Source organism: Aotus nancymaae, unplaced genomic scaffold (genome assembly GCF_030222135.1).
Source record: "Aotus nancymaae isolate 86718 unplaced genomic scaffold, 86718_ANA_hifiasm-v0.15.2.pri h1tg000022l_1, whole genome shotgun sequence".
In the NCBI taxonomy this organism is placed as follows: Eukaryota; Metazoa; Chordata; class Mammalia; order Primates; family Aotidae; genus Aotus; species Aotus nancymaae.
The window spans coordinates 20,720,165-20,734,145 of NW_026988435.1; the positions used below are offsets into that span (position 1 = coordinate 20,720,165).

General features: G+C 37.6%; 1 pseudogene; it reads left to right on the forward strand.

The window, feature by feature from the left end:
- The first annotated feature begins 1,691 nt into the window (after positions 1-1,691).
- LOC135276435 (small nucleolar RNA U13) lies at positions 1,692-1,786 on the forward strand (annotated as a pseudogene).
- The last annotated feature ends 12,195 nt before the right edge of the window (positions 1,787-13,981 follow it).

Consider the following 13,981-nt stretch of genomic DNA (forward strand, 5'->3'; position numbering starts at 1 on the left):
CCTTCTGCCACCCCTCTCTTTTGACTTTATTCCTACCTCTCCCATTGTTCTAAGTCTTCTTTATGGTCTTCAATTTGTATCTAATTTTTCTTACAGCTAATACTCTCCTGGATTGACTCATTCATTTCCAGGGCCTTAATACACAAATGCCAATGACTTACAAATTCTTATGGCCAGCATGTAAAGGCTCCTCAGCTCCATATTGCATTTCTAATTGCCTATGGGTATTTATCCCCACAGCCACTTTTAACATGCCCAAAATTAGTTTTACACCATCTTATTCCCTTCTAATTTTATCCATCCCTTTTATTCTTACTTATTTCTCCTCCTTTATTCTCTATCTCTGCAAATGTTCCCCAAGTTTTATCTCCTTACCAAAGCTAGAAAACTGGGAAACATCCTTACACTTCTCCCTGAACAGAGCTGTGCCCACTATTTGATGCCCTGACTTGCCAAATCTCGCCAAATCAGCCTCCTTAATTGTGCTTATATTGTTTTCCACTTCCCAGCTGCCTCCACTGTCTTAATCTCAGGTGGTTTTAAATCTCTTCTGTGGCCTTACTCTGTAAACTTTTCTTTCCACCCCTGGTCTTGTCCAATTCCTTCTCTCTGCCTCTCTTCTACTATGAGTGATTTTCTTAAATATAAATTTGATCATTCCCTGTTCTTAGGTGGAGGGGAAATTAGGACTCCTTATTACCTTCTACAGAAGCTTTTCATCTTGTTTTTTTTAAATCCTAATTAGTACTCTACAGAGTTAACTCAAAGACAACCAATGATACCAAGTTAGACGCTGAATGACAAATAAATTCTTTGGTGAGACATAAAAGAGTTGAGTTCAAAAGCACAGACCCTTTTTCCTCCTCTCATTTTGCTGCCAGGAAATTCATTCAGCAAATATTTATTGAGTATCCACCATGTGCCAGACACTCTTCTCAGTGCTACTCTATATAAATTCTACTAATTCTTATAAAAACCCATGGATTTCAGTAATATTATTATTTCGATTTTACAGATGGAGAACTGAGGCATATAGATGTTAAATTATTCAAGGTCCCCAGCTCAGTGAAGTCCAGAACCGGGATGTGAACCCAGATAATCTGACTCTAGAATTTTGCTACTCAAAGTAGAATGGATTCTACAGAAATACACACCCTGTGCTCCTACCCTAGACTTAATCATTATGTAAATTGTTGCGAGATTTCCAGATGATGTGTGCATTCATTCATGTTTGAACAGCTTTGCCTTCGAGTCTGGGTTCTAACCACTATGTCAACCCCACATAACAGTAGTTGACTTGTTTTTTCTCCTTCAGACATGTGGGTTGGCTCTCCTTTTTTTTTTTTTTTTTTTGAGGTGGAGTGTCGCTCTTGTTACCCAGGCTGGAGTGCAATGGCGCGATCTCGGCTCACCGCAACCTCCGCCTCCTGGGTTCAGGCAATTCTCCTGCCTCAGTCTCCTGAGTAGCTGGGATTACAGGCGCGGACCACCATGCCCAGCTAATTTTTGTATTTTTAGTAGAGACGGGGTTTCACCTGACCAGGATGGTCTCGATCTCTTGACCTCGTGATCCACCCGCCTCGGCCTCCCAAAGTGCTGGGATTATAGGCGTGAGCCACCGCGCCCGGCCTGGCTCTCCTTTTTATGTACCTGTCAAACACAAAATAACAAGCCTTAAAACCTTGCCCCTGATCCTTTTGCAGTTCATGATGATTGGGTGTTCACACACATAAATGAAATGTGCCAGCCTCAAACCTTCTGACATCGGCACATGACTCTCCTGGGACCTCTGAAGTGAGGTCCCAGCAGGTGAGCTGCGCCTCCCGACCACTCCCTCCACTTATATGACTGCTTCATCATTTGTCTTGGATCTAGCATCTATGTCTCTGAACACAGAATACATTAAGTATCTGGAACTTTTCTGGTTAGAAGAAATATGAACCTATATCTCTAAGAGTTATTATTATTGATGCAAGTCAATTTTATAGGTCCTGAAGAGGAACTAGTGCACCAATGTTCAAAATGACTTCTGGTCAGTGATGGTTGTTCAAACACACACACACACATACACACACACACACACACACACACACACAGTGGGGGTGGGGGAGTCACTGTGTTACCCAGGCTGGAATATGCAGTGCCTATTCACAGATGTGATCATAGCTCACTGCACCCTGGGACCCCTAGCCTCAAGTGATCCTCTTGCCTCAGCCTCCCAAGCAGCTGGGACTCCAGGCACACACCACCATCCCTGGCTCAAACACTTGATATTAGTCTAATATTTGTACCCAGACAGGCTAGATGGGGGATGAAACCAGCTATGACTTCTAGTCTATGTAATAGGGAATGTTGAGAATCAGATACCATTACAACCCTAGCTGATAACACAATCAGCCATCACAGTCTTTTTTTTTTTTTTTTTTTGAGATGGAGTTTCGCTCTTGTTACCCAGGCTGGAGTGCAATGGCGCCATCTGGGCTCACCGCAACCTCCGCCTCCTGGGTTCAGGCAATTCTCCTACCTCAGCCTCCTGAGTAGCTGGGATTACAGGCATGCGCCACCATGCCCGGCTAATTTTTTTTTTTTTAGTAGAGACGGGTTTCACCACGTTGACCAGGATGGTCTCGATCTCTTGACCTCGTGATCCACCCGCCTTGGCCTCCCAAAGTGCTGGGATTACAGGCGTGAGCCACCGCGCCCAGCCCAGCCATCACAGTCTTAACAGTGACTTAAGGTAATACATATCTTCTAAGTTAATATGGGAGAGAGGTGAGTTTCAGGGTAAACTGTAAACCATTTATCCTTATGAGACTCACTTGTGGAGACTTCTAGACCAGCCTCCACCGTGGCTCTTCACTCACATGGAAGTTGTCTCCAGCACTTTGTAAAGTCTCCCATAAAACATGTGAAACTCCATCAAATAGTAATAAGAAATGGATGGTTTACAGAAGATTTTGCAGAGAGAGGGAGAAGACGCCATATCACACACCACACAGCAGAAATTTCAGCAAAATCCTCATTAGACATAAGGATTCTTAAATGTTTTTCTTTCCCGAACACTTTATTCCCAATCTAAATAGCTTTTCTTCCTTTTTCTTTCTTTCCTCCTTTCCTTTGTCACTCAGTATCTAACAAACTGCAATACTGTTACCAGCATCAATTTTAATGCTAAGCTTAAATAATGTAAGCAAAGCATAAACTGTAGAGTTCAAAACGGTAATAAATCTCCTAGCAGGTTTCACTACCCATCACACCCACCCAACCTCATTCTCAGGATCCTGTAAAACGAAAGCAGGTCTCTTCTAGGTGGGGATAGAGATAAGTATTGTTAATAACTGTTTCCTCATCCTGCCACATTCTCCTCAGTGCTGGCACTTCTTCGTATTTTCTATAGAACTAAGAATAAAAGCTTTTATTCTGGTGGCTAAGGGCTGAATGGACAATGCTATCCTCAACATTCAAAAAGCAAGGTGCCTGCTTTTTGGATGAGTGTATGTACTTATTAACGTGATAAGCATTTAAAATAGGTCTTTTTCTTTTCTTTTCTTTTTTTAAAGATGGGGTTTCACCATGATGGTCAGGCTGGTCTTGAACTCCTGACCTCAGGTGATCCACCCACCTCAGCCTCCCAAAGTGCTAGGATTACAGGCGTGAGCCACCGCGCCTGGCTTTAAAATAGGTCTTTAAGTTGTGTATATTTATAGGCCACATGTCATATTTTGATATACACATATAATGTGTAATGACCAAATCAGGGTAATTGGGAGATCCACCACCTTAATCATTGATCTTTTCTTTGTGCTGGGAATAATCCGTATCTACTACACTAGTTATTTTGAAATACGCAAAGAATTATTGTTAACCACAGTCTCCCCGTTGTGCTGCTAAACGCTAGATCTTATTTCTACTATCTCACTGTAATTTTGTACCTATTAACCAGCTTCTCTTTATCTCCCCTTCCCGCTGCCTTTCTGAGTTTCATTCTACTCTCTACCTTTGTAAGATGAATTTATTTTAGCCTCCGACATATGAGTGAGAACATGTGATATTTGTCTTTCTGTGCCCAGCTTATTTCACTTAATGCAATGCCCTCCAGTTCCATCCATGTTGTTTTAAATGACAGGATTTCCATTCTTTTTCATGGCTGAATAATATTTAATTGTGTATATGTACCACATTTTCTATACCCATTCATTTGTTGATGGACACATAGGTTGATTCCATATCTTGGCTAATGTGAATAGTGCTGGAATAAACATGGGAGTGTGGATATCTGTTTGATACATTGATTTCCTTTCTTTTGGATATACGCTCAGCAATGGATCATATGGTACTTCTAATTTTACTTTTTTGAGGAAACTCCATGCTGTTTGCCACAGTGGTTGCACTAATTTATGTTCCAACCAACAATGTACAAGCATTCTCCTGTCTCCACATCACCAATATCTGCTTTTTGTTTGTAATAACAGTCATTTTAACTGGGTTAAAATGATATCTCATTGTGGTTTTCATTTGCATGTCCCTGGTAAAAGCCATTTTAACTCCGGTGATAATTTAATTGATGAAAGATTAATAACCAGAATATATGAGAAACTCAACTCAACAGCAAAAAAAAAGGACTCTACATAATTCAATTTAAAAATAGCAGAAGATCCGAATACACGCATTTCTCTAAAGAAGACTTAGAAGTGGCCAATGAGTATATGAAAAATTGCTACACAACATCACTAATCATCAAAAAAGAAAATCAGAGCCTATATATATTTTTAAATATTGGATTTCCACGATGTTTCTTAGAAAATGGAGTTCCAATTTTAAAAGTAGTTTTCAAAATATTGAAAACATATAATAGACAATATAAAGTCTTATGAACTCAACCTTCTTTGCATGGTGCCACATGCTTACCCAAGGTTCCAGGTTCCAAGTTATCTGGCCTCTTCTATCCTTCCTAGCTTTTGCTCCCACTATGCTTTCCTTACTCCCACCGTTACAGTTTTTTTGCCATTTTAGTTTGAAAATGACTATTCAAATGACTATCTTTTCAAAGATTCAAAGTTTATTTACTTTCATCAGGCACTAGCTTAAGTTCTCGAGTAAGTGAATAGTACATTTAAAAAAAGAGTAGGTATTAATAAAACAGTCCTTGCTGTGATAAAGCATATTGTTTACTAAAGCTAAAACACACACGAATCATATTGAGATAAGTGAGATTATCCCACCATTCCCTGATGATCCCTCCCAGCACTCTTAAGGTTCCCACAAGGCACATGATACTTCAAACTTCTGTGCCTTTGCTTGTGCTGTTCTCTTCATTCCCCTTGGGAGCACTCACTTACACAGTTTGAGTAACTTGTCACAGCTTGTGTTGTTTCCTTGGGAGCACTCACTCAGGCAGTTTGAGTAATTTGTAACAACTTGTGTTGTTGCCAGCTATAAAGACTTTACTGATAGCCATTGAAATTGATCACATCTGTGTTTGTTACCCTGCATATCAAAGCTATAAAGACTTTACTGATCTCCATTGAAATTGATCACAACTGTGTTTGTTACTAATCTCACTTATCTCAGTATGATTCATGTGTGTTTTATCTTTAGTAAACAATATGCTTTATCATAGCACGGACTGTTTTATTAATATCTACTCTTTTTTTTAAATGTACTATTCACTTACTCGAGAACTTAAGCTAGTGCTTGATGAAAGTAAATACTTTGAATCTTTGAAAAGATAGTCATTTGAATAGTCATTTTCAAACTAAAATGGCAAAAAAAACTGTAATGAAAGAAAAATCGTGTAGATATGTAATCTGCATTAAGGCATACTCTGTTTAAGAAGAGTCAGTATGTCATGCATCTTTTAAAAAAATTATTGTATTCTATCCTTAAAGTGTCTTGGGTAGGCATGTGGCATTAATAGTTTAGTCAGAACTAGTGACAACTCTGTCTCACAATAATAAGGGATAAAGATGTGATTTTTGGCCAGGCACAGTAGCTCATGCTTGTAATACGAATACTTTGGGAGAACAAGGTGGGGGATCATGTGAAGTCAGGAGTCGAGATGAGCCTGGGCAACATAGTGAGAACCTGTCTGTACAAAAAAAAATAGCCACACATGGTGGTGGGCACCGGTAGTTTCAGCTATTCAGAAGGCTGAGGTGGGAGGATTATTTGAGCTCAGCAATTGGAGGTTATAGTGAACTCTCATCATGACATTGCATTTCAGCTTTGGGCAACAGAGCAAGACTTTGTCTCCAAAAAAGGGGAAAAAAAGGAAAAGGAAAAAAGTTGCAATTTTCAACTACTTCATAAAGTCTGAGATGAATCTTAATTTTTTTAACATTTTCATTCCTAAAAATATCTGCTCTGTTGAACAACAGAATTGTTTCTAATTAAGAAGAACTCTAGCCAAGTACAATGGCTCATGCCTGTAATCACAACACTTTGGGGGACTAAAGTAAAAGGATTGTTTAAGCCCAGGAGTTCGAGACCAGCCTGGGTAACAAGGTGAGACCCTGTCTCTACAAAAAATAAAAAATTAGCTAGGCATGATGATGCATGCCTGTGGTCTCAGCTACTTCGGAGGCTGAGGCAGGAGGATCACTTGAACCTAGGAGGTTGAGGACGCAGTGAGCTATGATTGCACCACTGCACTCCAGTCTGGGCAACAGAGTGAGGCCCTGTCTTAAAAAAAAACAAAAAACAAACATATACTTCCATCCACAGTTTCTGCTTTTAAAGAAAATAAGCTTATTTCCCCACTTTCAAAGTGTTTACAATATTGTTGTATATATGACACATGATATTTAGCTGGCAACTGAAATCTAGAAGTGTCATCAGTCATCATTTCTAACGTAGCATCAATACATTTCCACTTATGCAATGGAAATCAATGTAAACTTTAAAAATATAGTTGGCATGCCTTGGGAATTTTCATAGGCAATAGGAAAGATTTATAAATTAGTTCCCATGCTAAAAAGTAGAACATAAATTTATGTGTGAATGTATGTCAATAAAATGGAATGCCTCACAGCACAAGAATATTGTGAAAAATCATCACTATTTTTTAAAAATGAGCATACTTTGAGGATTAGGGCAATAAATAAATGCAGACCAGACCACTTATACTCTGAAATCAGCATAGACTTGAATTAAAACTTTGAAATGGTTAAAGTTCTTTCTGAATTGTACTGAAATAGGAGAATTCTATTTCTAGCCCTGTGATTTATTCATATTCATTCTATGACTCATGTTATGATTAAATTTGGGGCACTGGCTGAATATACACATTAGATAGAAAGAAAAGAGAAAACGTGTTTATTACCATAAGAATAGAATTAATAAAAAAACAAAGATGTGGACAAATGAGCAACTATTAGTATGACACTTGATCCAAAATATAAAAGGTAATTATTAAACTTTGGAAACCCAAAGAATATACAGTTTGAAATGCAAACTTTATGTCAGAAGAGAACAAAACCCAAAAAATCTAAAAATGTTTTTAATCTCCAAAAAGAGAATATTTCCTATGTATGTTTCACTTGTATTTCACAACCATTTAGTCAAAAATGAGAAATGTTACTATTAAGTTTGCACTTAATTGAATTCATAAATAAAATTATATAAAATTCCCTAGACTTTTAGGTATCAGTATCAAGTGCATATATTTTATTTCTGGCTTTGAGAACATTCTTAAGTGTAACTTTTTTGTCATTAAGTTTTCTTTCTTGCTTGTTTCCAATGAGAATAGCAATATTGCAACCAAGAAACCAATTTCAATTTGTTTTAGTGCATGTGTAGAATCAGAGAAGTTTCTATTTAATATTTAAACACATTAATTAATATTTAAATAGCACAGTACTTGTGCTGGGTAAATTCTAACTAAAGTAAAATGGAAACTAGTTTGTTCTTCCCAGGTTTATAACCGTAAGTTGCTGACACTCAGTTATGAGGCTTTGATGTGTGCGTGCATGTGTGCGTGTGTGTATGCGTGTGTGTGTGTGTGTGTGTGTGTGTGATCATTTTCAGTCTATTCAATGTAATTTCCAAATTAATCTTCCACCAAGTTGAATGGGCAATTAAACTGGTTGAAACATTAAATGACTGTTAAACTCTTAACTGTGTGCTCTTGAACAAAACAAAATTTTTAAAAGGAAAGTAACATGTTTTTCCAAATGCAAGTTCACAGCTGTTGGTATATAAATATGCCTTTTCTTTTGCTTATCTAGATAATAGATTAATACTTGTCTTAAGAAGTATACAGTTTAGAATCTTTAGAGTAGATATATTTCCAAACAAATCCCTTTACAATTTTTTTTTTTTTGAGGTGGAGTCTTGCTCTGTTGCCCAGGCTAGCATGCAGTGGCATGAACTTGGCTCACTGCAACCTCCGCCTCCCGGGATCAAGCGATTCTCCTGCCTCAGCTTCCTGAGTAACTGGGATTATAGGCGCCTGCCACCGTACCTGGCTAATTTTTGTATTTTTAGTAGAGACAGGGTTTCACCATCTTGGCCACGCTGGTCTCAAACTCCTGACCTCGTGATTCACCCGCCTCTTCCTCCCAAAGTGCTGGGATTACAGGAGTACATGACAAATATCAAAAGTGGAGGGAATTAGGAGGCTAAAATTTTATGAAGGATGGTCATTGTCTAGGCCCTTAAGGTTTGTTGATAGAAAAAATTTCCTGATGTACTAAGCAGTCCCATAAGGACTCTGTACTTTAAATGACCGAAAGAATTGTAAACTTAGACTGGTAGGTAAATTTGGTAGGTAAGGATAAAAAGAATTTGGATTTGATGGAATCTTTTTAAAGCAGTCTGGTTCTAGCATGGAACTAACTCTAAAGAATATTGGAAGAGGCTAATATATGTGGAATATTTTTCCAGTGTCTTCAATTTATCGAAACACTTTGAGAGCGTTTTTAAAGTCATGGAATAATCGCCAATGTATGTTATTAAATGAAAATACAGCAAGGTAAAGACTAGAGAGTATATGATGCTTTTTTTCCCCTCTGGTTTCTATATACTTGTATATGCACAGAATATGTCTCCAAGGATAGAAAAGAAACTTGCAAGTATAATTGGCAGTGGGGAAGAAAACAAGGGAATTGAATGAAAGAAATATTTTCATCTGTATATCCTTTTGAAATTTTGCAATTTATCTCTTTATGCATGTATTATCTATTTTAAAAATCTACACAGATGCCAGGGACCTAGCTCTACTGAGTCAGAATCTCTGGGATCTGGCTGAGGCACTTGTATTTGTAGGAGCTGTAACTCCCATTTGGCACTTACTTCCTTATTTTAGGGGATATCTACATGAGAGCATAAATTTTATCCCATCAACTAGACAAGCACATGGTGGAAAATGGGGATCTTATGCTCCTGTTAACAAGGGTAGTGCAGAGGTTTAACTATGATTCTTCTATTGCCTTCCATTATAGTGAAAAGGGTTTTGGAAATAAATTTCAACATACTAGGATTATGAGATCATTAAAATGTTTCACTTTTGATTGCCCCAGGCCAACTGTCAGTAAGTGCCAACAATATGATGTTCACACCAACTCTTATTTTTTCAAGGGCATAATAATGGCTTAATTAAACTCTAGATACCTAAAAGACAGAATAAAATCCAAAGCTAAAACTGCAGTCCTTGGGGATGTATGGTCATCAGATACAGAAGTCACATTACATTGCAGACAGGTTCCCTATCTCTAGGATGATAGATGTAGGGCAACCCAATGGTTCTTAGACGTCTCATATGTCATCGTGTCTCCAGAAAACATAGGTTTTGCAAGGAATCCATGAAGATCTTGTGTCTCACTATTTTCTTTTGTATACAGTGCTGCAATTCAGACCCTTTCCAGCCTCATGGCCAACCTATATTGTACACAGCTGGAGCTGGCTTTTCTTGGTTCTGTTTCTGTCTCCCTTCACTTGGTACATACACATTACTTAAATGTTCTTTAAATGAATAAATTAATGGATGAATCCCTTTTTGTGGTTCCCTGGGTCTTTTTATGTTCAATTCTTCTGCTAACAAACTGTCCTTCCAACCTTTTAATTTTACTCCTTCCTCTAACTGACCCCAAGTGGTGAGCAACTTGTTACCAGCTAACCAGCCATGTTTGAGTTGTAACTCGCAAGTTTTAGCATTGTGTAGCCCAGTGAAAGTTCACTCCCTTGGATTTAGAGGTTCATGTGTGCTATTCAAATTAATGTGTCTTCCTTCATGTTTAATCATAAAGACATTTTTCTTTGGGGTGCTATCACCTGTCATTTGGCAATTATTAAGACATTCTCAACATGCATTTCTCATAAAACGTATAAAATTAGAGGTACTACAAAATACAACTGCATGATACATTCTGTTACTTAGGAAAAACTAGGTCAGTCAGGCTTCATTGTTTTAAATGACAAAAATCAATTCTGCCTTTAAGAAAGAAGTGCATTGGAAACCTACCTGGCAGCTAACAGAATAAAACAAAAATGGATGAATAAATTGGCTTGGGAAAAAAACTCCAGACAAATAGATGACCTTTAGCAGCCAATGCAGTGTGTTTTACATTCTTGGCTAGACACTGGACAGCACTCATGAAGCCCTCAACACCGCCACGATGCTACTACCCCTCACCGCCATTCCAACAACCGGAATGAATTATAACCCTCTGTGTTTCTTTGCCTCACTAAGTAAAGATTCAGTGGGCCTTGGGGGGCTTTGAGAGAGTTCATTGAAGGGATCAGAGAGAGCAAGTATCTAGAATTTTTTGTTTCTTTGGTAGTAGATGGAGCTCTACCTCTCACCAAAAGTCACATAATGGCCAATTGCCCAAACATGGGGTTCAGAGAATAGGCTACCCCACACACAACCCCTGATACATCCTCTACAAAGTGCAGGCACCTTCTAGAAATAGACTTATTTTGATGGTATTGTGGGAAGAAAACATGCAGTAGATAAGAGTTTCTAGGAAGACTTGAAATAAAGCAGATATATCTAGAACATCAGAACGAGATTGTTTAATGGCCAAGTATAGGGTCACTTTTGGCAATGGTTACATAAAGAAGGAGATAACAAGATATATGCACAGCTGTGGATAATTCTGTTTAAGTGGAATGCGAATTCTGCAATGTTCAGGAAGTATGATTGTCATTCTTAAGGCATTTTCTTCAATGTCTCCTATTTCCTGGCTTGACTTTTGCAGAGACTCTCACATGCACATAATTAATTCAAAATAATACAATAGGCTCATGATCATTTAGTCTAAGTTTCTGTGGACTAAAAGCAAGCAAAGGTGAAGTGAAGGTCAAATTTTTAGTACCTTTCTTCTACAGGCTGGGAACTGAGGCTCGTGCTGACTATTAATTCTACTTCATTCTTTATCTACCTGAGGATTATGTCAGATAATACCTTCTCTGTGAAACCTTGACTTATTTTTCTACACTGGGCCCATTTCTCTTTTCTATGAATTTCAGTAATTTTATAAAATAATTTTGTTTATGAATGTTTCATATTTCATTGTCTATATTCTGATTCTCTCAGAAAATTATGATCTATGTGAAAGACTGTATTATTTAGGCAAAGTTAGACATTTCCTAATCCTGGTTTCCTTATTACTTTGTCCATTATGACATTGTTTCTTTAGCTGATTTCCCACAAGCCTGTATGCTCCTGGGGATAGAAATAGGTTACTTTAACCACAATGAGATACCATCTCACAGTAGTTAGCATGAGTATTATTAGAAAGTCAGAAAATAACAGATGCTGGTGAGGCTATGGAGAAAAGGGGACAGTTATACACTGTAAGTGGGAGTGTAAGTTAGTTCAACCATTATGGAAAGCAGTGTGGGTTTTCCTCAAAGAGCTGAAAACAGCACTACCATTCAACCCAGCAATCCCATTACTGGGTATATACTCAGGAGATATAAATTATTCTACCATAAAGACATATGGACACGAATGTTCATTGCAACACCATTCACAATAGCAATGACATGGAATCAACCTACATGTTCATCAATGACAGACTAGATTTTAAAAATGTGGTACATGTGCCCCGTGGAATATTATGCAGCCATAAAAAAGAGCATCATGTCTTGCAGGAACATGGATGGAGATGGAGGCCATTATCCTCTGCCAACTAATGCAGGAACAGAAAACCAAATACCGTATGTTCACACTTATAACAGGGAGCTAAATTATCAGAATTCGTGAACACAAAGAAGGAAATGACAGACACTGGGTGTTGTTACTTGAGGGTGGAGGCTGGAAGGAAGGAGAGGAGAAGAAAAAGTAACTGTTAGGTATTAGGCTTACTACCTGGGTGATAAAATAATATGTACAACAAACTCCTGTGACATGAGTTTACCTACATAACAAACCTGCACACGTACTCATGAATCTAAAATAAAAGGTAAAAAAAGAAATGTAGTAGGTTTTTTGTCTTTGTCCATGGTACTGAAAATTGAAAGAGCCAATAGGAAGAGACCATTTGTTTATTGTAAGTGAACTTGACTAATCCAAGATGTGGACAAAATTTCCATTTACTTGGCAAAATTATTATATTTTTGGAATTCCTATGAAACTTATGTGTTATTTTGTTTTTTAAGTTAATCCTAACGTGCCATGTGAAAAAGAGAGTTACATCACTTACTCTTGAAAGATGGAAACATAAATAAATTTAAAGATTGAATGCAAGCCCTTACTATAAGAATGCATGCCATTCTGATTTATTATTACTCTCCTAACAAAGATCTGCAGAAGGGAGCAGTATTTATAAATAAATACCATGGTGTACCTTTTCCAATTCACTTCAAATAATGATGGTAAATGAAACACTGTTGCAAAATCCATTACTATCATTTAAGTCAGCGAATGCCAGAAATAAGACACCGAACTAGGAATCAAAAGTCCTGGGTTCTTTATTCTTTATACTCAATAAATATTCGCTGAAGCATTATGATAGATATAAGTTTTAACACAACCAAATGCTTGCTGTGTGATATTGGCAAATGACTCAACTACTCTAAGACTAGGTTTCTGCATTTGGAGAATGGAGAGTATGCCCTTCCTTGTCTCATAGCATGGTTAGTGAGAGTCAGATGAGACACACTGTATGTTGAAGTAATTTATATATGGTAAAGCGCTAAAGATATTATATTAGTTATAATAAATTATTATAATCGCTCAGTGCAAAAATAATGGCCATTCCCTTTAATGGTAAAAACCACAATTACTTTTGCACCAACCTAATATGTAATATAGTTATTGCTATAGTTCGAATATTTGACCCTTCATAACCCTGTGTTGAAATTTTATCCCCAGTGTTGGAGATAAGGCCTAGTGGGAAGTGTTTGGGTCATGGGGCAGGGTGGGGGAGAGTTGGATCCTTCATGCATGTATTGGTGCCATTCTCATGCCAATGAGTAAGTACTTCCTCTATTAGTTCCCCTTAAAATTGGTTTTAAAAGAAGCGTGGCACCTCTCTGCCCTCTCTCCTGGTTTTCCCCTCTCACCGTGTGATTTCTGCATAGTTGGCTCCCTTTCTCCTTTCATCATTAGTGGAAGCAGACTAAAGTCCTCACCAGAAGCAGATACTGGTGTTACGCTTCTTGTACAGCCTGCATAACCATGAGCTAAATAAACCACTTTTCTTTATAAATTATCCAGCCTCAGTTATTCCTTTATAGCAACATAAACAGACTAAGACAACTATAGTATATTAGTGCCATAACATTGTATTTATTAAAAAGCACTATGGTTTTCTATCAGAGCCAATTCCTAACTTTCACAATTTCATTACTTCCAAAATAGTATAATAACTCATAGCAATATCATACATTTGAATTGTCCTTTACCATTTTCAGAGTACTTGCAAATAATTCATCTTTGAATCTACCAAGATTAAAAAGTGAAACAGACCCATCTTACATGCAACGATACACAAAGACTCAAAACAAAGAGAAGGAGGAAGATTTACCAACCAAA